We start from the raw sequence: 27,147 nt of genomic DNA on the forward strand, positions 1-27,147 counted from the left end.
GTTGTGTCCTCCTCCCAGAGTGCAAAGAGCCTTGGCGTGACCCTGGACAACACCCTGTCGTTCTCCGCTAACATCAAGGCGGTGACCCGATCCTGTAGGTTCATGCTCTACAACATTCGGAGAGTACGACCCTGACTTACACAGGAAGCGGCACAGGTCCTAATCCAGGCACTTGTCATCTCCTGTCTGGATTACTGCAACTCGCTGTTGGCTGGGCTCCCTGCCTGTGCCATTAAACCCCTACAACTCATCCAGAATGCCGCAGCCCGTCTGGTGTTCAACCTTCCCAAGTTCTCTCACGTCACCCCCCTCCTCCGCACACTCCACTGGCTTCCAGTTGAAGCCCGCATCTGCTACAAGACCATGGTGCTTGCCTACGGAGCTGTGAGGGGAACGGCACCTCCGTACCTTCAGGCTCTGATCAGTCCCTACACCCAAACGAGGGCATTGCGTTCATCCACCTCTGGCCTGCTGGCCCCCCTATCTCTGCGGAAGCACAGTTCCCGCTCAGCCCAGTAAAAACTGTTCGCTGCTCTGGCACCCCAATGGTGGAACAAGCTCCCTCACAACGCCAGGACAGCGGAGTCACTCACCACCTTCCGGAGACACTTGAAACCCCACCTCTTTAAGGAATACCTGGGATAGGATAAAGTAATCCTTCTACCCCCCCTTACCCCACCCCAAAGAAAAAAACAAAATATATTGTAAAGTGGTTATCCCACTGGCTATAAGGTGAATGCACCAATTTGTAAGTGGCTCTGGATAAGAGCGTCTGCTAAATGACATAAATATAAATGTAATTAACAAACGCAATAACATTGATAGTCTTTAGAGCCAGGTGAATGGAGGTTATATGGTATTGAGTCTGTCTCATGCAGTAGACTGACTTCAGATGTTCAGGACATCATACCCTAACCCTTATGTAAGAGATGTTCAGGACATCATACCCTAACCCTTATGTAAGAGATGTTCAGGACATCATACCCTAACCCTTATGTAACAGATGTTCAGGACATCATACCCTAACCCTTATGTAAGAGATGTTCAGGACATCATACCCTAACCCTTATGTAAGAGATGTTCAGGACATCATACCCTAACCCTTATGTAAGAGATGTTCAGGACATCATACCCTAACCCTTATGTAAGAGATGTTCAGGACATCATACCCTAACCCTTATGTAAGAGATGTTCAGGACATCATACCCTAACCCTTATGTAAGAGATGTTCAGGACATCATACCCTAACCCTTATGTAACAGATGTTCAGGACATCATACCCTAACCCTTATGTAAGAGATGTTCAGGACATCTTGCCCTAACACTTATGTAACAGACAGACGTCTCCATTTTGATCCCATTGGTAAAGCTTAACCCAAGACACCCCTGAGTTAATCCAACAGACCAAGATACACAGAGAGAAAGTGAGAGAGGGGGAGGGAGGGAGAGAGGGGGAGAGAGAGAGTGGGAGGGAGTGAAAGTGAGAGTTTCTGTCTCAAACTAACACACACATTGGCCTACATGTCCTAATTTCACACCATTGTCCCTCAACACGAGGGCCCCAGCAGTGTGACTGGGTTAGGTTTATAGTGTCCTAATTTCACACCATTGTCCCTCAACACGAGGGCCCCAGCAGTGTGACTGGGTTAGGTTTATAGTGTCCTAATTTCACACCATTGTCCCTCAACACGAGGGCCCCAGCAGTGTGACTGGGTTAGGTTTATAGTGTCCTAATTTCACACCATTGTCCCTCAACACGAGGGCCCCAGCAGTGTGACTGGGTTAGGTTTATAGTGTCCTAATTTCACACCATTGTCCCTCAACACGAGGGCCCCAGCAGTGTGACTGGGTTAGGTTTATAGTGTCCTAATTTCACACCATTGTCCCTCAACACGAGGGCCCCAGCAGTGTGACTGGGTTAGGTTTATAGTGTCCTAATTTCACACCATTGTCCCTCAACACGAGGGCCCCAGCAGTGTGACTGGGTTAGGTTTATAGTGTCCTAATTTCACACCATTGTCCCTCAACACGAGGGCCCCAGCAGTGTGACTGGGTTAGGTTTATAGTGTCCTAATTTCACACCATTGTCCCTCAACACGAGGGCCCCAGCAGTGTGACTGGGTTAGGTTTATAGTGTCCTAATTTCACACCATTGTCCCTCAACACGAGGGCCCCAGCAGTGTGACTGGGTTAGGTTTATAGTGTCCTAATTTCACACCATTGTCCCTCAACACGAGGGCCCCAGCAGTGTGACTGGGTTAGGTTTATAGTGTCCTAATTTCACACCATTGTCCCTCAACACGAGGGCCCCAGCAGTGTGACTGGGTTAGGTTTATAGTGTCCTAATTTCACACCATTGTCCCTCAACACGAGGGCCCCAGCAGTGTGACTGGGTTAGGTTTATAGTGTCCTAATTTCACACCATTGTCCCTCAACACGAGGGCCCCAGCAGTGTGACTGGGTTAGGTTTATAGTGTCCTAATTTCACACCATTGTCCCTCAACACGAGGGCCCCAGCAGTGTGACTGGGTTAGGTTTATAGTGTCCTAATTTCACACCATTGTCCCTCAACATGAGGGCCCCAGCAGTGTGACTGGGTTAGGTTTATAGTGTCCTAATTTCACACCATTGTCCCTCAACACGAGGGCCCCAGCAGTGTGACTGGGTTAGGTTTATAGTGTCCTAATTTCACACCATTGTCCCTCAACACGAGGGCCCCAGCAGTGTGACTGGGTTAGGTTTATAGTGTCCTAATGCACTCTCCTCTGTGATTAACCTTTCCCTAGTGAGACAGTAAAACAATGTCTCTCTCCTCAGTGATGAATCTTTTCCTAGTGAATCCCTGTCCCTGAACAATCCCTGTCCCTGACCAATCCCTGTCCCTGACTAATCCCTGTTCCTGACTAACCCCTGTCCCTGACTAACCCCTGTCCCTGACTAACCCCTGACTTACCCCTGTCCCTGACTACTCTGTGTCCTCTGTGGTCCTCTGTAGCTCAGCTGGTAGAGCACGGCGCTTGTAACGCCAAGGTAGTGGGTTCGATCCCCGGGACCACCCATACACAAAAAATGTATGCACGCATGACTGTAAGTCGCTTTGGATAAAAGCGTCTGCTAAATGGCTTATTATTATAACCCCTGTCCCTGACTAACCCCTGTTCCTGACTAACCCCTGTTCCTGACTAACCCCTGTCCCTGACTAAGCTCTGACTAACCCCTGTCCCTGACTAACCCCTGTCCCTGACTAACCCCTGTCCCTGACTAACCCCTGTCCCTGACTAACCCCTGTCCCTGTCTAACCCCTGTCCCTGACTAACCCCTGTCCCTGACTAACCCCTGTCCCTGACTAACCCCTGTCCCTGACTAAGCTCTGACTAACCCCTGTCCATGACTAAGCTCTGACTAACCCCTGTCCATGACTAAGCCCTATCCCTGACTAACCCATCCCTGACTCACCCTTGTCCCTGACTAGCCCCTGACTAACCCCTGTCTAACCGCTGTCGCTGACTAACCCCTGTCCATGACTAAGCCCTATCACTAACTAACCCATCCCTGACTCACCCTTGTCCCTGACTACCCCCTGACTAACCCCTGTCCAACCCCTGTCCCTAACTAACCCCTGTCCCTGTCAAACACCTGTCCCTGACTAAGCCCTATCCCTGACTAACCCGTCCCTGACTAAGCCCTATCCCTGACTAACCCGTCCCTGACTAAGCCCTATCCCACACTAATCCCAGTTCCTGACTAAGCCCTATCCTTGACTAACCTCTGACTAACTCTGTCGCTGACTAACCCTGTCCCTGACTAAACTCTGACTAACCCCTGTCCCTGACTAACCCCTGTCCCTGACTAACCCCTGACTTACCCCTGTCCCTGACTAACCCCTGTCCCTGACTAACCCCTGTCCCTGACTAAGCCCTGACTAACCCCTGTCCCTGACTAAGCTCTGACTAACCCCTGTCCCTGACTAAACTCTGACTAACCACTGTCCCTGACTAATCCCTGTCCCTGACTAACCCTTGTCTAACCCCTGTCCCTGACTAACCCCTGTCCCTGACTAACCTCTGTCCCTGACTAACCCCTGTCCCTGACTAACCCCTGTCCCTGTCTAACCTCTGTCCCTGACTAACCTCTGTCCCTGACTAACCCCTGTCCCTGACTAACCCATGTCCCTGACTAAGCCCTGACTAACCCCTGTCCCTGACTAAGCCCTGACTAACCCCTGTCCCTGACTAAGCTCTGACTAACCCCTGTCCCTGACTAAGCCCTGACTAACCCCTGTCCCTGACTAAGCTCTGACTAACCCCTGTCCCTGACTAAACTCTGACTAACCACTCTCCCTGACTAACCCCTGTCCCTGACTAACCCCTGTCCCTGACTAAGCCCTGACTAACCCCTGTCCCTGACTAACCCTTGTCTAACCCCTGTCCCTGACTAACCCCTGTCCCTGACTAACCTCTGTCCCTGACTAACCCCTGTCCCTGACTAAGCTCTGACTAACCCCTGTCCCTGACTAACCTCTGTCCCTGACTAACCCCTGTCCCTGACTAAGCCCTGACTAACCCCTGTCCCTGACTAACCTCTGTCCCTGACTAACCTCTGTCCCTGACTAACCCCTGTCCCTGACTAACCTCTGTCCCTGACTAACCCCTGTCCCTGACTAAGCCCTGTCCCTGACTAAGCTCTGACTAACCCATCCCTGACTAACCCGTCCCTGACTAACCCCTGTCCCTGACTAACCCCTATCCCTGACTAAGCCCTGTCCCTGACTAACCCCTGTCCCTGACTAACCCCTGTCCCTGACTAACCCCTGTCCCTGACTAAGCCCTGTCCCTGACTAAGCTCTGTCCCTGACTAACCCCTATCCCTGACTAACCCTGACTAACCCCTGTCCCTGACTAAGCCCTGTCCCTGACTAACCCCTGTCCCTGACTAACCCCTGTCCCTGACTAACCCCTGTCCCTGACTAAGCCCTGTCCCTGACTAACCCCTGTCCCTGACTAACCCCTGTCCCTGACTAACCCCTATCCCTGACTAACCCTGACTAACCCCTGTCCCTGACTAAGCCCTGTCCCTGACTAACCCCTGTCCCTGACTAACCCCTGTCCCTGACTAACCCCTGTCCCTGACTAAGCCCTGTCCCTGACTAACCCCTGTCCCTGACTAACCCCTGTCCCTGACTAAGCCCTGTCCCTGACTAAGCTCTGTCCCTGACTAACCCCTATCCCTGACTAACCCTGACTAACCCCTGTCCCTGACTAAGCCCTGTCCCTGACTAACCCCTGTCCCTGACTAACCCCTGTCCCTGACTAACCCCTGTCCCTGACTAACCCCTGTCCCTGACTAACCCCTGTCCCTGACTAAGCTCTGACTAACCCATCCCTGACTAACCCGTCCCTGATTAACCCCTGTCCCTGACTAACCCCTTTTCCTGAATAACCCCTGATTCAATCTGGTGACATTCTTTAAATCTGGGACCTTGAGTAGTAACACTAGAACAGAGCAATATCTCGACTGACCTCCATCTCTACATCCCAACCCAGGCAAGCCCCTGGTTCTATGGCTCCATTCCAATGCCACCCTATTCCCTACATAGTGCACTAACTTTATAGGCCCTGGTCAAAAGTAGTGCACAATATACAGTTGAAGTCGGAAGTTTACATTCTTAGGTTGGAGTCATTAAAACTTGTTTTTCAACCACTCCACAAATGTCTTGTTAACAAACTATAGTTTTGGCAAGTCGGTTAGGACATCTACTTTGTGCATGATACAAGTAATTTTTCCCACAGTTGTTTACAGACAGATTATTTTACATAATTCACTGTATCACAATTCCAGTGGGTCAGAAGTTTACATACACTAAGTTGACTGTGCCTTTAAACAGCTTGGAAAATTCCAGAAAATGATTTCATGGCTTTAGAAGCTTCTGATAGGCTAATTGACATCATTTGAGTGCGAGCAAGATTGTGCAAAGCTGTCATCAAGGCAAAGGGTGGCTACTTTGAAGAATCTCAAATATAAAATATATTTTAATTTGTTTAACACTTTTTTGGTTACTACATGATTCTATATGTGTTATTTCATAGTTTTGATGTCTTCACTATTATTCTACAATGTAGAAAATAGTAAAAATAAAGAAAAACCCTTCAATGAGTAGGTGTGTCCAAACTTTTGACACTTACTGTTGTATATATATATATATATGTATATATATATATATATATATATAAATAAAATACACTAATATCACATTTACATAAGTATTCACAACCCTGAGTCAATACATGTTAGAATCACCTTTGGCAGCGATTACAGCGGTGAGTCTTTCTGGGTATTTGCACATTATTATTTTAAAAATTCTGTAAACTCTGTCAAGTTGGTTGTTGATCATTGCTAGACAGCCATTTTCAAGTCTTGCCATAGATTTTCAAGACGATTTTAGTCCAAACTGTAGCTATACCACTCAGGAACATTAAATGTCATCTTGGTCAGCAACTCCAGTGCAGATTTGGCCTTGTGTTTTAGGTTATTGTCCTGCTGAAAGGTGAATTAATCTCCAGTGTCTGGTGTAAAGCAGACTGAACCAGGTTTTCCTCTAGTCTCCCAGTGTCTGGTGGAAAGCAGACTGAACCAGGTTTTCCTCTAGTCTCCCAGTGTCTGGTGGACAGCAGACTGAACCAGGGTTTCCTCTAGTCTCCCAGTGTCTGGTGGAAAGCAGACTGAACCAGGTTTTCCTCTAGTCTCCCAGTGTCTGGTGGAAAGCAGACTGAACCACGTTTTCCTCTAGTCTCCCAGTGTCTGGTGGAAAGCAGACTGAACCAGGTTTTCCTCTAGGAATTTGCCTGTGCTTCACTCCATTCTGTTTATTTTTTTATCCTGAAAAACTCCCCAGTCCTTAACGATTAACAAGCATACCCATAACATAAAGCAGCCACCACCATGCTTGAAAATATGGAGAGTGGTACTCAGTGATGTGTTGTATTGGATTTGCCCCAAACATAACATGTTGTATTCAGGACAACAGCCACATTTTTTCCAGTATTGCTTTAGTGCCTTGTTGCAAACAGGATGCATGTTTTGGAATATTTGTATTCTGCACAGGCTTCCTTCTTTTCACTCTGTCAATTAGGTTAGTATTGTGGAGTAACTACAATGTTGTTGATCCATTCTCAGTTTTCTCCTATCACAGCCATTAAACTCTTTAACTGTTTTAAAGTCACCATTGGCCTCATGGTGAAATCCCTGAGTGGTTTCCTTCCTCTCCGGCAACTGAGTTAGGAAGGACGCCTGTATCTTTGTAGTGACTGGGTGTATTGATACACCATCCAATGTGTAATAACTTCACTATGCTCAAAGGGATATTCAATGGCAGCCTTTTTATTTATTTTACCCATCCACCAATAGGTGCCCTTTGCGAAGCATTGGAAAACCTCCCTGGTCTTTGTGGTTGAATCCGTTTGAAATTCACTGCCCGACTAAGGGACCTTACAGGTAATTGTATGTGTGGGGTAAAGAGATGAGGTAGTCATAAAAAATCATATTAAACACTATTATTGCACATAGAGTGAGTCCATGCAACTTATTATGTGACTTGTTAAGCAAATTTGTACTCCTGAACTTATTCAGGCTTGCCATAACAAAGGGGTTGAATATTTATTGACTCAAGATATTTCAGCCTTAATCCATTTTAAATTCAGGCTGTAACAATTGTCTTTTTTTATTTTTTTGAAAAACGTAATTCCACTTTGATATTATGGGGTGTTGTGTGTAAGCCAGCGACCAAAAAATCTAAATGTAATCAAACAAAATGTGGAAAAAGTCAAGGGGTGTGAATACTTTCTGAAGGCACTGTAAATGAGACAATATTTCCATGTTGCACACCTTTTAGTTTTCTCATTAAATGCTTTCAATATTTGTATATCAATTTCTACAATTTATAGTTGGTTTGAGGTTTTTAAGTCATTGTAATTTGGAGCTATTGGAATTTTTACATATTGTCCCATGTACATTGTGTAATTTACAGATGGTCCCTAAATCGCTCCATAGGGATATCCAAAGTCAACCCAAATTTACCACAGGCATAACTATCAGGTCATATGCAGCTGCACTCCGAATTGATGAATACTTGTGTGTTGCCAGCTGTGGTCATGTGGGCAGAATTGAAACAAACCCAACCTTCATTTACGTTGTGATGCAGTCACGACCACAAGTCTCACAAAAAGGTAAATCCATTTGAATTTAATCACTTTTGGACAGCGTCCATTTTGATTTAAACAAAACGTTCCATACAGTGAAGGAAAAAATTATTTGATCCCCTGCTGATTTTGTACGTTTGCCCACTGACAAAGAAATGATCAGTCTATAATTTTAATGGTAGGTTTATTTGAACAGTGAGAGACAGAATAACAACAAAAAAATCCAGAAACATGCATGTCAAAAATGTTATAAATTTATTTGCATTTTAATGAGGGAAATAACTATTTGACCCCTCTGCAAAACATGACTTAGTACTTGGTGGCAAAACCCTTGTTGGCAATCACAGAGGTCAGACGTTTCTTGTAGTTGGCCACCAGGTTTGCACACATCTCAGGAGGGATTTCGTCCCACTCCTCTTTGCAGATCTTCTCCAAGTCATTAAGGTTTCGAGGCTGACGTTTGGCAACTCGAACCTTCAGCTCCCTCCACATATTTTCTATGGGATTAAGGTCTGGAGACTGGCTAGGCCACTCCAGGACCTTAATGTGCTTCTTCTTGAGCCACTCCTTTGTTGCCTTGGCCAGGTATTTTGGGTCGAATTCCCCATCATTTATCAGTGAAATGTTGACAGCCAACTAGCTTAAATAGTTTAAGAGTTCCTTCGTTAGATTTTAGCTCATCTTGCTCAGGCTAGCATTAGTTGTTGATCTTGTTGTTGTTGTTGTTGACGTGCATAACTGAGGGAGAGAGAGCCTACCTTTTGATGGTTGTTTGATAAATAGGGCTGTAAAGTTCCCAAATGTAAGAGGACTCCCGTGGGGTTTACATATTTGCAGAAATCCATGCAGGTGTATTTTGTAGCTTTTGGCGAATGCGTTCTAATGATTTAAAGTTACGCTGTTTCAACTGCCTGTAAACACACAGTCCAGTTCAGAGTGAATGATGGCAGGCCCGTGTGGCAAATGGCTTGTTTGTATAAAGGCCTACTGTAGCTCTGATTGGCTATAGGTCATGTTTTTATTCCGTTTTATTTACTGCAGTGTCTATTAATTGTCGGCCGCTTTCCCACTCGATATTGCTATAGAATTATCACACATGGCTTAGTATACGTAATTTCCAAACATTTTAAGAATTTATGAAAATGTGAAAATGACCATATTGAAGTGTTGTTTCTGTGTTCTTTTGCCTATCGTAATCTTTTCTTTTTATTGGCCAGTCTGAGATTTGGCTTTTTCTTTGCAACTCTGTCTAGAAGGTCAGCATCCCAGAGTCGCCTCTTCACTGTTGACGTTGAGACTGGTGTTTTGCGGGTACTATTTAATGAAGCTGCCAGTTGAGGACCTGTGAGGCGTCTGTTTAACATAATTGCAAAAGGGTTTTCTAATGATCAATTAGCCTTTTAAAATGATACAATGTAGAAAATAGTAAAAATAAAGAAAAACCCTTCAATGAGTAGGTGTGACCAAACTTTTGACTGGTACTATACAGTGAGGGAAAAAAGTATTTGATACCCTGCTGATTTTGTACGTTTGCTCACTGACAAAGAAATGATCAGTCTATAATTTGAATGGTAGGTTTATTTGAACAGTGAGAGACAGAATAACAACAAATAAATCCTGAAAAATGCATGTCAAAAATGTTATAAATTGCAAACACTCAGAACAAAGAGAGCAGCAGTGCCTGGACTTTGCACAATTTTTTTAAATTGCCAGGCTGGTTTTCAAAGCTGTTTCACAAGGTGTTCATTATTGTAAATTAAGGGTGTACTAATGAGCGAGATAGAAAAAAATGAATCATAATAGAGGACTACAGAAATAATATTATTTCAATGTACAGTCGTGGTCAAACGTTTTGAGAATGACACAAATATTAATTTTCAAAGTTAAGCATATACTCCAGAATGTTATGAAAAACTTAATCCCAAAAAAACATTTCCACTGCATTTCATCCCTGCCACAAAAGGACCAGCTGACATCATGTCAGTGATTCTCTAGTTAACACAGGTGAGATCACTCTGTCATGCTGATTGAGTTAGAATAACAGACTGGAAGCTTTAAAAGGAGAGTGGTGCTTGAAATCATTGTTCTTCCTCTGTTAACCATGGTTACCTGCAAGGAAACACGTGCCGTCATCATTGCTTTGCACAAAAAGGGTTTCACAGGCAAGGATATTGCTGCTAGTAAGATTTCACCTAAATCAACTATTTATCGGATCATCAAGAACTTCAAGGAGAGAGGTTCAATTGTTGTGAAGAAGGCTTCAGGGCGCCCAAGAAAGTCCAGCAAGTCCAGCAAGCGCCAGGACCGTCTCCTAAAGTTGATTCAGCTGCGGGATCGGGGCACCACCAGTGCAGAGCTTGCTCAGGAATGGCAGCAGCCAGGTGTGAGTGCATCTGCAGGAGGATGGCCTGGTGTCAAGAAGGGCAGCGAGGAAGCCACTTATCTCCAGGAAAAACATCAGGGATAGACTGATATTCTGCAAAAGGTACAGGGATTGGACTGCTGAGGACTGGGGTAAAGTCATTTTCTCTGATGAATCCCCTTTCCGATTGTTTGGGGCATCCGGACAAAAGCTTGTCTGGAGAAGACAAGGTGAGCGCTACCATCAGTCCTGTGTCATGCCAACAGTAAAGCATCCTAAGACCATTCATGTGTGGGGTTGCTTCTCAGCCAAGGGAGTGTGCTCACTCACAATTTTGCCTAAGAACACAGCCATGAATAAAGAATGGTACCAACACATCCTCCGAGAGCAACTTCTCCCAACCATCCAAGAACAGTTTGGTGACGAACAATGCCTTTTCCAGCATAATGGAGCACCTTGCCATAAGGCAAAAGTGATAACTAAGTGGCTCGGGGAACAAAACATCGACATTTTGGGTCCATGGCCAGGAAACTCCCCAGACCTTAATCCCATTGAGAACTTGTGGTGGATCCTCAAGAGGCGGGTTGACAAACAAAAACCCACAAATTCTGACAAACTCCAAGCATTGATTATGCAAGAATGGGCTGCCATCAGTCAGGATGTGGCCCAGAAGTTAATTGACAGCATGCCAGGGCGGATTGCAGAGGTCTTGAAAAAGAAGAGTCAACACTGCAAATATTGACTCTTTGCATACACTTAATGTAATTGTCAATAAAAGCCTTTGACACTTATGGAATGCTTGTAATTATACTTCAGTATACCATAGTAACATCTGACAAACATATCTAAAAACACTGAAGCAGCGAACTATGTGAAGACCAATACTTGTATCATTCTCAAAACTTTTGACCATGACTGTAGATAAGGGAAGGGTTAATATTAAAAACATGACAGCCAGACAAGCCAGCGTATGAATCAAACATATTTGCATATGAATGGAGTGGAAATTAGCTGACTTTGTGATCTGTAAGGTAAGTAACATGAATGTCTCAAGCAGATTAAACATTTTCTTTGCTATTTCCGAAACGTAGCAACGTTTAAGACATGGATTTCATGTTGAAATGTTAACAAGGTTCCCAAAAGTAGTTTGAAGTAATGTTTTCATCTTATTAGCTAAACAAAACTTGTTTAAACAGTGAAAGTGTCGCAGAAATCAGCGTTGTTTGCATAGCGTGGATGAAAATAATGTAATTTACACTGTAATGAGCTCCAAAATACAAATCATTAGGTCATCAAACGGTTGATATAGCAACGGACGCTAATGGTTTATCGAATCCCATTGTGATGCGGGGGGGGGGGGGGACACTATTTGGCTGGGGAACATTATTTGGCATCACAGTCCCTCAGATCCTCAAAAGGTTCTACAGCTGCACCATAGAGAGTATCTTGACTGGCTGCATCACCGCTTGGTACGGCAACTGCTTGGCATCCGACCGCAAGGCACTAAAGAGGGTAGTGCGTACGGCCCAGTACATCCCTGGGACCGAGCTCCCGGCCATCCAGAACCTTTATACCAGGCAGTGCCAGAGGAAGGCCAAATAAATTGTCAAAGACTCCAGCCTCCCAAGTCATAGACTGTTCTCTCTGCTACCGCATGGTCTGGAACCAACAGGACCCTGAACAGCTTCTACCCCCAAGCCATTAGATTGCTAAATAGTTAGTTAAATAATTAACTGCATTGACCCTTTTTACACAAACTTTTTCAGCCACATCTCCAGTTCAGCCACGCAGTAGCAGCCACATCTCTGCCTGACTGACTCTTATAGCTGGGGCTCTTTAACAGCCGAGAGAGAGAGACAGAGACAGAGAGAGAGAGAGAGAGAGAGAGAGAGAGAGAGAGAGAGAGAGAGAGAGAGAGAGAGAGAGAGAGAGAGAGAGAGAGAGAGAGAGAGAGACAGAGAGACAGAGAGAGAGAGAGAGAGAGAGAGAGAGAGAGAGAGAGGGAGAGAGAGAGAGAGAGAGAGAGAGAGAGAGACAGAGAGAGAGAGAGAGAGAGAGAGAGAGAGAGAGAGAGAGAGAGACAGAGAGAGAGAGAGAGAGAGAGAGACAGAGAGAGAGAGAGAGAGAGACAGAGAGAGAGAGAGAGAGAGAGAGAGAGAGAGAGAGAGAGAGAGAGAGAGAGAGAGAGAGAGAGAGAGAGAGAGAGAGAGAGAGAGAGAGAGAGAGAGAGAGAGAGAGAGACAGAGAGAGAGAGAGAGAGAGAGAGAGAGAGAGAGAGAGAGAGAGAGAGAGAGAGAGAGAGAGAGAGAGAGAGAGAGAGAGAGGGGAGAGAGAGAGAGAGAGAGAGAGAGAGAGAGAGAGAGACAGAGAGAGAGAGAGACAGAGAGAGAGAGAGACAGAGAGACAGAGAGAGAGAGAGAGAGAGAGAGAGAGAGAGAGAGACAGAGAGAGAGACAGAGAGAGAGAGAGAGAGAGAGAGAGAGAGAGAGAGAGAGAGAGAGAGAGAGAGAGAGAGAGACAGAGAGAGAGAGAGAGAGAGAGAGAGAGAGAGAGAGAGAGAGAGAGAGAGAGAGAGAGAGAGAGAGAGAGAGAGAGAGAGAGAGAGAGAGAGAGAGAGAGAGAGAGAGAGAGAGAGAGAGAGAGAGAGAGAGAGAGAGAGAGAGAGAGAGAGAGAGAGAGAGAGAGAGAGAGAGAGAGAGAGAGAGAGAGAGAGAGAGAGAGAGAGAGAGAGAGAGAGAGAGCAGAGAGAGAGAGAGAGAGAGAGAGAGAGAGCAGAGAGAGAGAGAGAGAGAGAGAGAGAGAGAGAGAGAGAGAGAGAGAGAGAGAGAGCAGAGAGAGAGAGAGAGAGAGAGAGAGAGAGAGAGAGAGAGAGAGCAGAGAGAGAGAGAGACAGAGAGAGAGAGAGAGACAGAGAGAGAGAGAGACAGAGAGAGAGAGAGAGAGAGAGAGAGAGAGAGAGAGAGAGAGAGAGAGAGAGAGAGAGACAGAGAGAGAGAGAGAGAGACAGAGAGAGAGAGAGAGAGAGAGAGAGAGAGAGAGAGAGAGAGAGAGAGAGAGAGAGAGAGAGAGAGAGAGAGAGAGAGAGAGAGAGAGAGAGAGAGAGACAGAGAGAGAGAGAGAGAGAGAGAGAGAGAGAGGGAGAGAGAGAGAGAGAGAGAGAGAGAGAGAGAGAGAGAGAGAGAGAGAGAGAGAGAGAGAGAGAGAGAGAGAGAGAGAGAGAGAGAGAGAGAGAGAGAGAGAGAGAGAGAGAGAGAGAGAGAGAGAGAGAGAGAGAGAGAGAGAGAGAGAGAGAGAGAGAGAGAGAGAGAGAGAGAGAGAGAGAGAGAGAGCGAAAGAGAGAGAGAGAGAGAGCGAGAGAGAGAAAGAGCGAGAGAGAGCGAAAGAGCGAAAGAGAGAGGGAGAGAGAGAGAGACAGAGAGAGAGAGAGAGAGAGAGAGAGAGAGAGAGAGAGAGACAAAGTGACAGGAAGCAGCAATGTCCTACAGGTCCACATGTATATCTCTGTAGGTATGAAACTCAGATGGACTGACTTCATCCTGTTAGAGATAGGAAAGGTAAACCCTGTATATCCTCTCTCCCTAACCCTCTCTATATATATATCCTCTCTCCCTCTGCCGTACTGTAGGAGTTTAGCCTGTAACTACACCTTTCATCAACTAGCCATGGTACTGTAGGGTGCATCATCTCTCTGCTTGTTGCACAGTGGAGACAAAGTGCTACAGGAGCCAGGCTGTTCCAACATCAACAGGCTGCAGTCTTCTGTAGAAGGATGTTGTTTCTAACATCCATTTCCTTTTTCCTTCATGCAGTTGAACCCAGTAGGAAAGCACTGCTGCAACTGGTCTGATTAATCAGCCTGTAATACACCATTAATTGGTATATACTGCATGAGACAAAAATGGTGGAAATGTTGCTTAGAAGCCAGAATGTTGAATAAAATTACATTGAAAATTACTCTACCGGTTGTCTGTGCAATTTGTCCTTCAGCTGCTCGAAAGTCGAGACAAAATATCCAAAGGAAAGTATTGTTTACCCAACTCTTTAGAGAGCCTGTAGGTATATAACATTTGACATTTTAGTCATTTAGCAGACGCTCTTATCCAGAGCCACTTACAGTTAGAGTGCATACATTTTTCATACTGGCCCCCCGTGGGAAACAAACCCACAACCCTGGCGTTGCAAGCGCCATGCTCTACCAACTGAGCTACACGGGGCCCGAGAAACTGCTAGGCAACAATCCAGCTTTGCCTGATCTTCAATATTTATATTACAAGTTACATACATGAAGTCACAACACCTAAAAACTCAGTTCTCATTGTTCATCCTCCTGTTCATTAATTTGCTCTAAAGACCTAAAGAAGATATAATGTACTAATGGTATACAGTGCCTTCAGAAAGTATTCACACCCCTTGACTTTTTACACATTTTGTTGTGTTGCAGAGTGGGATTAAAATTGATTTAATTGTCATTTTTGGTCAACGATCTACACAAAATATTCGGTAATGTCAAAGTAGAAAACACATTTGAACATTTATGGAAGATTTATGAAAAATAAAACACGAATATATCTTGATTAGATAAGTATTCACCGCCCTGAGACAATACATGTTAGAAACACTTTGGTAGCGATTACAGCTGTGAGTCTTTCTGGGTAAGTCTCTAAGAGCTTTCCACACCTGGATTGTACAACATTTGCCCATTCTTCTTTTCAGAATTCTTCAAGCTCTGTCAAATGGATTGTTGGTCATTGCTAAAAGCCATTTTCAAGTCTTGCCAAAGATTATCAAACCGATTTAAGTCAAAACTGTAACATTCAATGTCATCTTGGTAAGCAACTCCAGTATATATTTGGCCTTGTGTTTTAGGTTATTGTCCTGCTGAAAGGTGAATTCATCTCCCAGTGTCTGGTGGAAAGCAGACTGAACCAGGTTTTCCTCTAGGATTTGGCCTGTTCTTAACTGTATTCCGTTTTTTTTTTATCAACAAAAAAAAACTCCCTAGTCCTTGCCGATGACAAGCATACCCATAACGTAATGCAGCCACCACCATGCTTGCCACATTTTTTTGCAGTATTACTTAAGTGCTTTGTTGCAAACAGGATGCATGGTTTGGAATATTTGCATTATGTACAGGCTTCCTTCTTTTCACTCTGGTACAAGGGTACAATAGGTACAAAGAGCTAAAGGCTCCCTGGTCTTTGTGGTTTCATCTGTGCTTGAAATTCGCTACTCGATTGAGGGACCTTACAGATAATTGTATGTGCGGCATACAGAGATGGGTTAGTCATTAAAAAAGCATGTTAACCACTATTATTGAACACTGAATGAGTCCATGCAACTTATGTGATTTGTAAAGGACATTTTTACAACTGAACTTATTTAGGCTTGACATAACAAAGGGGTTGAATACTTATTGACTCAAGACATTTCAGCTTTTCATTTTGTATTAATGTCGAACATTTTCTACAAACAAAATTCCACTTTGACATTATGGGGTATTGTGTGTATATCAGTGACACAAAATCTAAATTTAATCAATTAAAAAATCAGGCTGTTACACAACAAAATGTGGAAAAGTAAAGGGTTGTGAATACTTTCTCAAGGCACTGTTCAGTTAGGCACTGAGGTAAAGTTAGTTTTATATTGGATATTCAGTTTTCTCTCGTCAATAGCTATTGAACCAAGCATGCCATGACAATGAAAATTGTATATTCTGAATTCTGCATTTCATTTTTTGGGGGATTGAAATCCCCCCCCCCCCCAAAAAAAAAAGAACTCTATGTTACTGTACTGAACCATACTCTACTGTACTATACTCTAGTGGACTCTATTCTATTCTACTGTACTGAACTCTATTCTACTGTACTGAACTATACTCTACTTTACTGAACTCTAATCTACTTTACTGTATGGAACTATACTCTACTGAACAATACTCTACTCTACTGTACTCTACTTTACTTTACTGTACTATACTCTACTAAACTCTACCGTACTCTACTTTACTGAACTCTACTGAATTCTACTTGACTACTTTACTCTACTGAATTCTACTGTTCTGTACTGCACTCTACTGAACTATACTTTACTCTACCTTATTGTATTTTACTATACTTTACTCTACTGAACTATGCTCTACTTTACTCTATTGTACTCAACTCTGTTTTACTGAACTCTACTTTACTGTACTGTACTATAGTCTACTGTACTCTACTCTACTTTACTGACTCTACTTTACTGAAATCTACTTTACTGAAATCTACTTTACTGAACTCTACTGAGTGGACGGTTTTCACGCTTGTTGGATGCATTTCCGTCATGTCGTTTGTTGTTATCCGACTGGCCGGTGTTGCCCGGAGCTCCCCCATCTGATAACGCCGTCGAAGGAGCACAGCATGAGGAGAAAGACAATCAACGATGGTCGCATGTCACGAGCCGTGGAAGCCGAAGACATCGACATCCCGCAAAGCAGTTTACACTCCCAACGAGAGGCCCGGAGTGGATACAAACAACGAATAGTTTTGCCGTCTTGGAGCCTGATCTTCCTGCACCTTCGTCGCTGGGGATGCCTGTGTCTGCGGCCAAGTGCCTACTACTACGATTTTTAAGTCGACGTCAGCAACTTTCCGTCCCTGCTCTGGATCGAGCGGGGCTTCTCCATTTGTCGGAGGCCTGCACCTTGAGCAACGGGCCAAATTATCCTGCCTCTTGCCCGTCCATAAAGGGTTCTCTGAATCCTGTGAAGAGTGGGAGTGGGCGGATTTCCTGGTCCTTCTCGCCAGCCGTGATTTTGGACAGCTCCATGGTAAGAAATGTGACCGTTCCTGGTGCAAAAACAATGTCCTATCCCGAAGCTCGAGTAAATGACATTATAAGCTGCTCCTGAATGTACTACGTCAGGACATGGAAACCGATTCTATCGTAGTCCATGTTGGTTTCAATGGTTTTAATGACATTATGAAGGGCAGCTCTGAACAGTTGAATCTGGATTTTAAAGCGCTGATTGACTCTCTGCTAGACACTAACAAAAGACCCATCATATCTGGCCCTGTGCCCTCTCTGAATCGTGGCATTGAACGCTTTAGCAGGATTATTGCTCTTCAGAACTGTCTATGTGATTATTGCAGCTCAATGGGTGTAACTTTTGTTGACAATTTTGATACCTTTTGGAAACAAAACACGTTTTATAAGGAGGATGGGATCCACCCAAAAAATGTGGGTTCCTGGATCCTTTCACAGCATTATAAGGCTGCGCTGAGACAATGACTTATCAATGACCCAAGCCCAGCTCAGCAAATCCTTACCATTGTGACGCAGAGTTGTCATAATGCTTCAGCAAATGTACATTACACCAGGGGCATGCATGAGAGCACCAGCTGTTCCGGATGACTATGTGATCATGCTCTCCGTAGCCGATGTGAGTAAGACTTTTAAGCAGGTCAACATTCACAAGGCCGCAGGGCCAGATGGATTACCAGGACGTGTACTCCGAGCATGTGCTGACCAACTGGCAAGTGTCTTCACTGACATTTTAAACATGTCCCTGACTGAGTCTGTAATACCAACATGTTTCAAGCAGACCACCATAGTCCCCGTGCCCAAGGACACTAAGATAACCTGCCTAAATGACTACCGACCCGTAGCACTGACGTCTGTAGCCATGAAGTGCTTTGAAAGGCTGGTCATGGCTCACATTAACACCATTATCCCAGAAACCCTAGACCCACTCCAATTTGCATACCGCCCCAACAGATCCACAGATGATGCAATCTCTATTGCACTCCACACTGCCCTTTCCCACCTGGACAAGAGGAACACCTACGTGAGAATGCTATTAATTGACTACAGCTCAGCATTCAAAACCATAGTGCCCTCAAAGCTCCTCACTAAGCTAAGGATCCTGGGACTAAACACCTCCCTCTGCAAATGGATCCTGGACTTCCTGACGGGCCGCCCCCAGGTGGTAAGGGTAGGTAACAACACATCTGCCACACTGATCCTCAACACGGGGGCCCCTCAGGGGTGCGTGCTCAGTCCCCTCCTGTACTCCCTGTTCACCCATGACTGTATGGCCAGGCACGACTCCAACACCATCATTAAGTTTGCCGACGACACAACAGTGGTAGGCCTGATCACCGACAACGATGAGACAGCCTATAGGGAGGAGGTCAGAGACCTGGCCGTGTGGTGCCAGGACAACAACCTCTCCCTCAACGTGACCAAGACAAAGGAGATGATTGTGGACTACAGGAAAAAAAAGAGGACTGAGCACGCCCCCATTCTCATCGACGGGGCTGTAGTGGAACAGGTTGAGAGCTTCAAGTTCCTTGGTGTCCACATCACCAACAAACTATCATGGTCCAAACACACCAAGACAGTCGTGAAGAGGGCACGACAAAGCCTATTCCCCCTCAGGAGACTGAAAAGATTTGGCATGGGTCCTCAGATCCTTAAAAAATTCTACAGCTGCACCATCGAGAGCACCCTGACTGGTTGCATCACCGCCTGGTATGGCAACTGCTTGGCCTCCGACCGCAAGGCACTACAGAGGGTAATGCGTACGGCCCAGTACATCACTGGGGCCAAGCTTCCTGCCATCCAGGACCTCTATACCAGGCGGTGTCAGAGGAAGGCCCTCAAAATTGTCAAAGACTCCAGCCACCCTAGTCATAGACTGTTGTCTCTGCTACCACACGGCAAGCGGTACCGGAGTGCCAAGTCTAGGTCCAAAAGACTCCTTAACAGCTTCTACCCCCAAGCCATAAGACTCCTGAACAGCTAATCATGGCTACCCGGACTATTTGCACTGCCCCCCCACCCCATCCTTTTACGCTGCTGCTACTCTGTTAATTATTTATGCATAGTCACTTTAACTCTACCCACATGTACATATTACTTCAACTACCTCAACTAGCCGGTGCCCCCGCACATTGACTCTGCACCCCCCTGTATATATAGCCTCCCTACTGTTATTTTATTTTACTTCTGCTCTTTTTTTCTCAACACTTTTTGTTGTTGTTTTATTTTACTTTTTTATTAAAAATAAATGCACTGTTGGTTAAGGTCTGTAAGTAAGCATTTCACTGTAATGTCTGCACCTGTTGTATTCGGCGCATGTGGCCAATACAATTTGATTTGATTTCATTTGATTTAGACACATAATAAGTAACCTAATTCTGTACCTCTAACTGCCCTGAATGCCTCTGCTGATCCTACAGCTATTGGATGCAGTAATCATGTGCCTACTGAACTTTACTCTACTCTACTTACTGTACTGAACTATACTCTACTCTACTGTACTCTACTCTACTGTACTATACTCTATTTTACTGTACTCTACTCTACTCTACTCTACTCTATTTTACTGTACTCTACTCTATTTTACTGTACTGTACTGTACAGAACTCTACTCTACTCTACTGTACTCTACTTTACTGAACTCTACTCTATTTTACTGTACTGAACTATACTGTACTGAACTATACTCTACTCTACTCTATTTTACTGTACTCTACTCTATTTTACTGTACTGTACTGTACAGAACTCTACTCTACTCTACTGTACTCTACTTTACTGAACTCTACTCTATTTTACTGTACTGAACTATACTGTACTGAACTATACTCTACTTAACTCTACTCTAATGTACTATACTCTACTAAACTCTACTGTACTCTACTTTCCTGAACTCTACTCTAATCTACTTTACTGTATGGAACTATACTCTACTGAACTATACTCTACTGAACTATACTCTACTGAACTATACTCTACTGTACTCTACTTTACTGAACTCTACTCTACTTTAATGTTCTGTACTATACTATACTCTACTGAATTCTGCTTTACTGTACTATATTCTACTAAACTCTACTGTACTCTACTTTATTATACTGTACTGCACTGCACTCTACTGAATTCTACTTTACTGTACTCTACTGTACAGAACTCTAGTATACTTTACTGTACTCTACTGAACTCTACTCTACGTTACTGTATTGAACTGTATTGTATGGAACTATACTCTACTGTACTATACTATACTCTACTGAACTCCACTCTACTGAACTCCACTCTACTGAACTCCACTCTACTGAACTCTACTGTACTGAACTCTACTCGACTACTCTACTCTACTGAACTCTACTGTTCTGTACTGAACTATACTCTACTCTACTCTACTCTACTCTACTCTACTGTTCTGAACTCTACTTTACTCTACTCTACTCTACTCTACTCTACTGTTCTGAACTCTACTTTACTTTACTCTACTCTACTCTACTCTACTCTACTCTACTCTACTCTACACTACTCTACTCTACTCTACTCTACTGTACTCTACTATACTCTACTCTACTCTACTATACTCTACTCTACTCTACTGTTCTGAACTCTACTTTACTCTACTCTACTCTACTGTACTGAACTCTACTTTACTCTACTCTACTCTACTCTACTCTACTCTACTATACTCTACTGTTCTGTACTGAACTCTACTTTACTCTACTCTACTTTACTCTACTCTACTGTACTCTACTCTACTCTACACTACTCTACACTACTCTACTCTACTCTACTGTACTCTACTCTACTCTACTCTACTGTTCTGTTCTGTACTGAACTCTACTTTACTCTACTCTACTCTACTGTTCTATACTGAACTCTACTCTACTTTACTCTACTTTACTCTACTCTACTCTACTCTACTCTACTCTACTCTACTCTACTGTTCTGTACTGAACTCTACTTTACTCTACTCTACTGTACTCTACTCTACTCTACTCTACTCTACTCTACTCTACTCTGCTCTACTGTACTCTACTCTACTCTACTCTACTGTTCTGTACTGAACTCTACTTTACTCTACTCTACTCTACTCTACTCTACTCTGCTCTACTCTACTCTACTCTACTCTACTGTTCTGTACTGAACTCTACTTTACTCTACTCTACTGTACTGTACTCTACTCTACTCTACTCTACTCTGCTCTACTCTGCTCTACTCTACTCTACTCTACTCTACTCTACTCTACTCTGCTCTACTCTACTCTACTCTACTCTACTGTACTCTACTCTACTCTACTCTACTCTACTGTTCTGTACTGAACTCTACTTTACTCTACTCTACTGTACTCTACTCTACTCTACTCTGCTCTGCTCTGCTCTGCTCTGCTCTACTCTACTTTACTCTACTCTACTCTACTCTACTCTACTCTACTCTACTCTACTCTGCTCTGCTCTACTCTACTCTACTCTACTGTTCTGTACTGAACTCTACTTTACTCTACTCTACTGTACTCTACTCTACTCTACTCTACTCTACTCTACTCTACTGTTCTGTACTGAACTCTACTTTACTCTACTCTACTCTACTCTACTCTACTCTGCTCTGCTCTGCTCTGCTCTACTCTACTCTACTCTACTCTACTCTACTCTACTCTGCTCTACTCTACTCTACTGTTCTGTACTGAACTCTACTGTACTCTACTCTACTCTACTCTGCTCTGCTCTGCTCTGCTCTGCTCTACTCTACTCTACTCTACTCTACTCTACTCTACTCTACTCTACTGTTCTGTACTGAACTCTACTTTACTCTACTCTACTCTACTCTGCTCTGCTCTGCTCTGCTCTACTTTACTCTACTCTACTCTACTCTACTCTGCTCTACTCTACTCTACTCTACTCTACTCTACTCTACTCTACTCTACTCTACTCTACTCTACTCTACTCTACTCTACTCTACTCTGCTCTGCTCTGCTCTGCTCTGCTCTACTCTACTCTACTCTACTCTACTCTACTGTTCTGTACTGAACTCTACTTTACTCTACTCTACTCTACTCTACTCTACTCTGCTCTGCTCTGCTCTGCTCTACTTACTTTACTCTACTCTACTCTACTCTACTGTTCTGTACTGAACTCTACTTTACTCTACTGTACTCTACTCTACTCTACTCTACTTTACTCTTCTCTACTCTTCTCTACTCTACTCTACTCTACTCTACTCTACTCTACTCTACTCTACTCTACTGTTCTGTACTGAACTCTACTTTACTCTACTCTACTCTACTCTACTCTACTCTACTCTACTCTACTCTACTCTACTCTACTCTACTCTACTCTGCTCTGCTCTGCTCTGCTCTACTCTACTCTACTCTACTCTACTGTTCTGTACTGAACTCTACTTTACTCTACTCTACTCTACTCTGCTCTGCTCTGCTCTGCTCTGCTCTGCTCTACTCTACTCTACTCTACTCTACTCTACTCTACTCTACTCTACTCTACTGTTCTGTACTGAACTCTACTTTACTCTACTCTACTCTACTTTACTCTACTCTACTCTACTCTACTCTACTCTACTCTACTCTACTCTACTCTACTCTACTCTACTCTACTCTACTCTACTCTACTCTACTCTACTTTACTGAACTCTACTTTACTCTACTCTACTGGACTTTATTGTATTGTGCTCTACTGTACTATACTCTACTTTACTATACTATATTTTACTGAACTCTACTCTACTCTACTGAACTTTAGTGCACTCTACTGTGCTGTACTTTGATGTCCAAACTCGTGAAACATAGACGTCTATGATTGGTTCAGATTAGGTCCAGTCTGGATATTGCATATTTCTACCTTTGTGTTCCTATTCAGGATACATCCTCATGAAGAGCATGACTTTCATATCCATCATTATGGATTTCTGAATAGACCCATGATATAATCCACATCACTTACTGTACTTCAATAACCAAAAGAGATGTGGTGTCACGTCATAGCTGACACCCCATTCTTTCTGCAGACATCGTTGAATCTTAATTCGGAGCAGATATTTAAAAAAATTTGGAAAATGTGGACACAAAAAATAGAGGCCGATTTTACCTAAATGTTGTTACCAAACTTTGCATCTGTAAACAATAATTTACTGTGGATAGTTTGTCTAATATTTAGAGCAACTGATGGACAAACTGCACAGACAACTTGTAGAGTCAGTTTTAATGTAATTTTATTCTACATTCTGGCTTGTAAGGAACATTTCCACAATTTTTCACACAAATGTCTCAGGCTGTACATCCCATAATGGTGTATTACAGCCTGATTAATCAGACTGCTGCTACCAGAACCCAGTAGGAAAGCACTGCTGCTACCAGAACCCAGTAGGAAAGCACTGCTGCTACCAGAACCCAGTAGGAAAGCACTGCTGCTACCAGAACCCAGTAGGAAAGCACTGCTGCTACCAGAACCCAGTAGGAAAGCACTGCTGCTACCAGAACCCAGTAGGAAAGCACTGCTGCTACCAGAACCCAGTAGGAAAGCACTGCTGCTACCAGAACCCAGTAGGAAAGCACTGCTGCTACCAGAACCCAGTAGGAAAGCACTGCTGCTACCAGAACCCAGTAGGAAAGCACTGCTGCTACCAGAACCCAGTAGGAAAGCACTGCTGCTACCAGAACCCAGTAGGAAAGCACTGCTGCTACCAGAACCCAGCCAACTCAGACAGACAGCCAACTCAGACAGACAGCCAACTCAGACAGACTCCCACTCAGATAGACAGAGACATGGACACAGGAAACAGCAGATGAAGGAGACATGGACACAGGAAACAGCAGATGAAGGAGACATGGACACAGGAAACAGCAGATGAAGGAGGCATGGACACAGGAAACAGCAGATATCAAACTCAGCCCTTTACTTACGTTACTTGCTGTCCTGTTGAAATCCTTTGACTTTCTAATAGTCCATGTATGGAATGCCCCAAATTGAGAGTTGCTGCAGCTTCAGGAACTTTGGTGGAGGACAATTGTGGGTTAAAAGTTGAAGCAGCAACAGGTAGCAGGCAGGCAGGGAAAAGCGAGAAGGAGTGGCTGTGCTCAGTCAGGCAGCTTCAACTCACTGTTCCAATAGATTCCTCAGAGCCCTGAACATTCTACTAAGCCCAGGGGCTGAACTCTAGCCCCTCCCACTATGATGTCAAAGCCCCCGGGTCACATGGTACACTACAGGCCAATGGAAGCCTGCGTTTCCTTGGCAACTAGAACCCAGCACTTCAATGGGGTTTTCTGTCTGTCACTGGTGGTCAGGAAGAAAGACCAAGAAAATAATACTTCACACAGGACTGTTGGTGAACAAATAATGACTAAACAAATAAACCATTTTCTGTTCGAAATGTCTTCACTTTTTATAATTTACATGCTATCTTAACTTGAAAACTATACTACTGATTGTAATTTAGTAAAAATATAGCCTACAGATTATTTTGCAAAATCAACTGATCAAGGAACAATTATTTGGTAAAAGTGCTACAAAGTATCTTCAATGCATTGAGATTTTTGAATTAAATTGTTCCAACGTGCAACCGTTAGGCTATACTATATCATTATGGCAGACTGACTGTCCTACAGCTGAGAGCATACGTCTGTTCACATTGGAGGACATGCTTTAGTTAAACAGATCAGTGGAAGTCAAAGCCACAGGCTGATTAGCTGGGAGTCAGGTTGGATGGAGGGACTGTTACTTAATGGACAGTTTTTAGAAACCAGGCCATTGACTCCTGCTGAGTCATGTAAACACCTGCAGACATTGTAAGTGTGGTAGTGGGGTTATTCCTAATGTTATGCTTTATTAATGGGACATGCACAGCAGTGGTCTACACATTTATATTTTACATGTTAGTCATTTAGCCAACCCTCATATCAGTGTATTCAATTAAAGTAGGTGAAACAACCACATATCAGGATCATTGCCTATATATTATATTATTTTATCAGTAGAACAGATTACTACTGATGTAGCATTTTATATTGGAAGACATAACAGAGTACTATAAAGACAACAGAGTAGTATGAAGACAACAGAGCAGTATGAAGACAACAGAGCAGTATGAAGACAACAGAGCAGAATGAAGACAACAGAGCAGTATGAAGACAACAGAGCAGTGTGAAGACACAACAGAGTAGTATGAAGACAACAGAGTAGTGTGAAGACAACATACTACTATGAAGACAACAGAGCAGTGTGAAGACAACAGAGCAGTATGAAGACAACAGAGTAGTGTGAAGACAACAGAGTAGTATGAAGACAACAGAGCAGTATGAAGACAACAGAGTAGTGTGAAGACAACAGAGTAGTATGAAGACAACAGAGCAGTGTGAAGACAACAGAGCAGTATGAAGACAACAGAGTACTATGAAGACAACAGAGTAGTATGAAGACAACAGAGCAGTATGAAGACAACAGAGTAGTATGAAGACACCAGAGCAGTGTGAAGACAACAAAGCAGTATGAAGATAACAGAGCAGTGTGAAGACAACAGAGTAGTGTGAAGACAACAGAGCAGTATGAAGACAACAGAGTAGTATGAAGAAAACAGAGTAGTATGAAGACACAAAAGAGCAGTATGAAGACACAACCGAGTAGGTTGAAAATAACAGAGCAGTATGAAGACAACAGAGCAGTAAGAAGACAACAGACTACTATGAAGACAACAGAGCAGTATGAAGACAACAGAGTAGTATGAAGACAACAGAGTAGTATGAAGACAACAGAGCAGTATGAAGACAACAGAGTAGTATGAAGACACAACAGAGTAGGTTGAAAATAACAGAGCAGTATGAAGACAACAGAGCAGTATGAAGACACAACAGAGTAGGTTGAAAATAACAGAGTACTATGAAGACAACAGAGCAGTATGAAGACAACAGAGCAGTATGAAGACAACAGAGTAGTATGAAGACAACAGAGTAGTATGAAGACAACAGAGTAGTATGAGGACAACAGAGTGTATGAAGACAACAGAGCAGTGTGAAGACAACAGAGCAGTATGAAGACAACAGAGTAGTATGAAGACAACAGAGCAGTATGAAGACAACAGAGCAGTATGAAGACAACAGAGTAGTATGAAGACAACAGAGTAGTATGAAGACAACAGAGTAGTATGAAGACACAACAGAGTAGGTTGAAAATAACAGAGCAGTATGAAGACAACAGAGTAGGTTGAAGACAACAGAGCAGTGTGAAGACAACAGAGCAGTATGAAGACAACAGAGCAGTGTGAAGACAACAGAGTAGTGTGAAGACAACAGAGCAGTATGAAGACAACAGAGCAGTGTGAAGACACAACAGAGCAGCATGAAGACACAACAGAGTAGGTTGAAAATAATAGTGCAGTATGAAGACAACAGAGCAGTATGAAGACAACAGACTACTATGAAGACAACAGAGCAGTATGAAGACAACAGAGCAGTATGAAGACAACAGAGTAGTATGAAGACAACAGAGTAGTATGAAGACAACAGAGTAGTATGAAGATTACAGAGTAGTGTGAAGATAACAGAGCAGTATGAAGACAACAGAGGAGTATGAAGACAACAGAGCAGTATGAAGACAACAGAGTAGTGTGAAGACAACAGAGTAGTATAAAGACAACAGAGCAGTATGAAGACAACAGAGCAGTATGAAGACAACAGAGCAGTGTGAAGACAACAGAGCAGTATGAAGACAACAGAGTAGTGTGAAGACAACAGAGTAGTGTGAAGACAACAGAGCAGTATGAAGACAACAGAGTACTATGGAGATAACAGAGTACTATGA

The 27,147-nt window shown here is 43.7% G+C and overlaps 1 protein-coding gene across 1 annotated transcript in view; it reads right to left on the reverse strand.

The window, feature by feature from the left end:
• LOC121555497 (neurocalcin-delta-like) overlaps positions 1-24,452 on the reverse strand; it is a 99,031-nt gene extending 74,579 nt beyond the window's left edge. The window contains exon 1 of the mRNA XM_041869331.1: positions 24,255-24,452. The gene's annotated coding sequence lies outside the window, so the exon portion shown is untranslated. The remainder of the gene's footprint in view (positions 1-24,254) is intronic.
• Positions 24,453-27,147: the final 2,695 nt, after the last annotated feature.

This window comes from Coregonus clupeaformis, unplaced genomic scaffold (assembly GCF_020615455.1).
Source record: "Coregonus clupeaformis isolate EN_2021a unplaced genomic scaffold, ASM2061545v1 scaf0187, whole genome shotgun sequence".
Classification (NCBI taxonomy): Eukaryota; Metazoa; Chordata; class Actinopteri; order Salmoniformes; family Salmonidae; genus Coregonus; species Coregonus clupeaformis.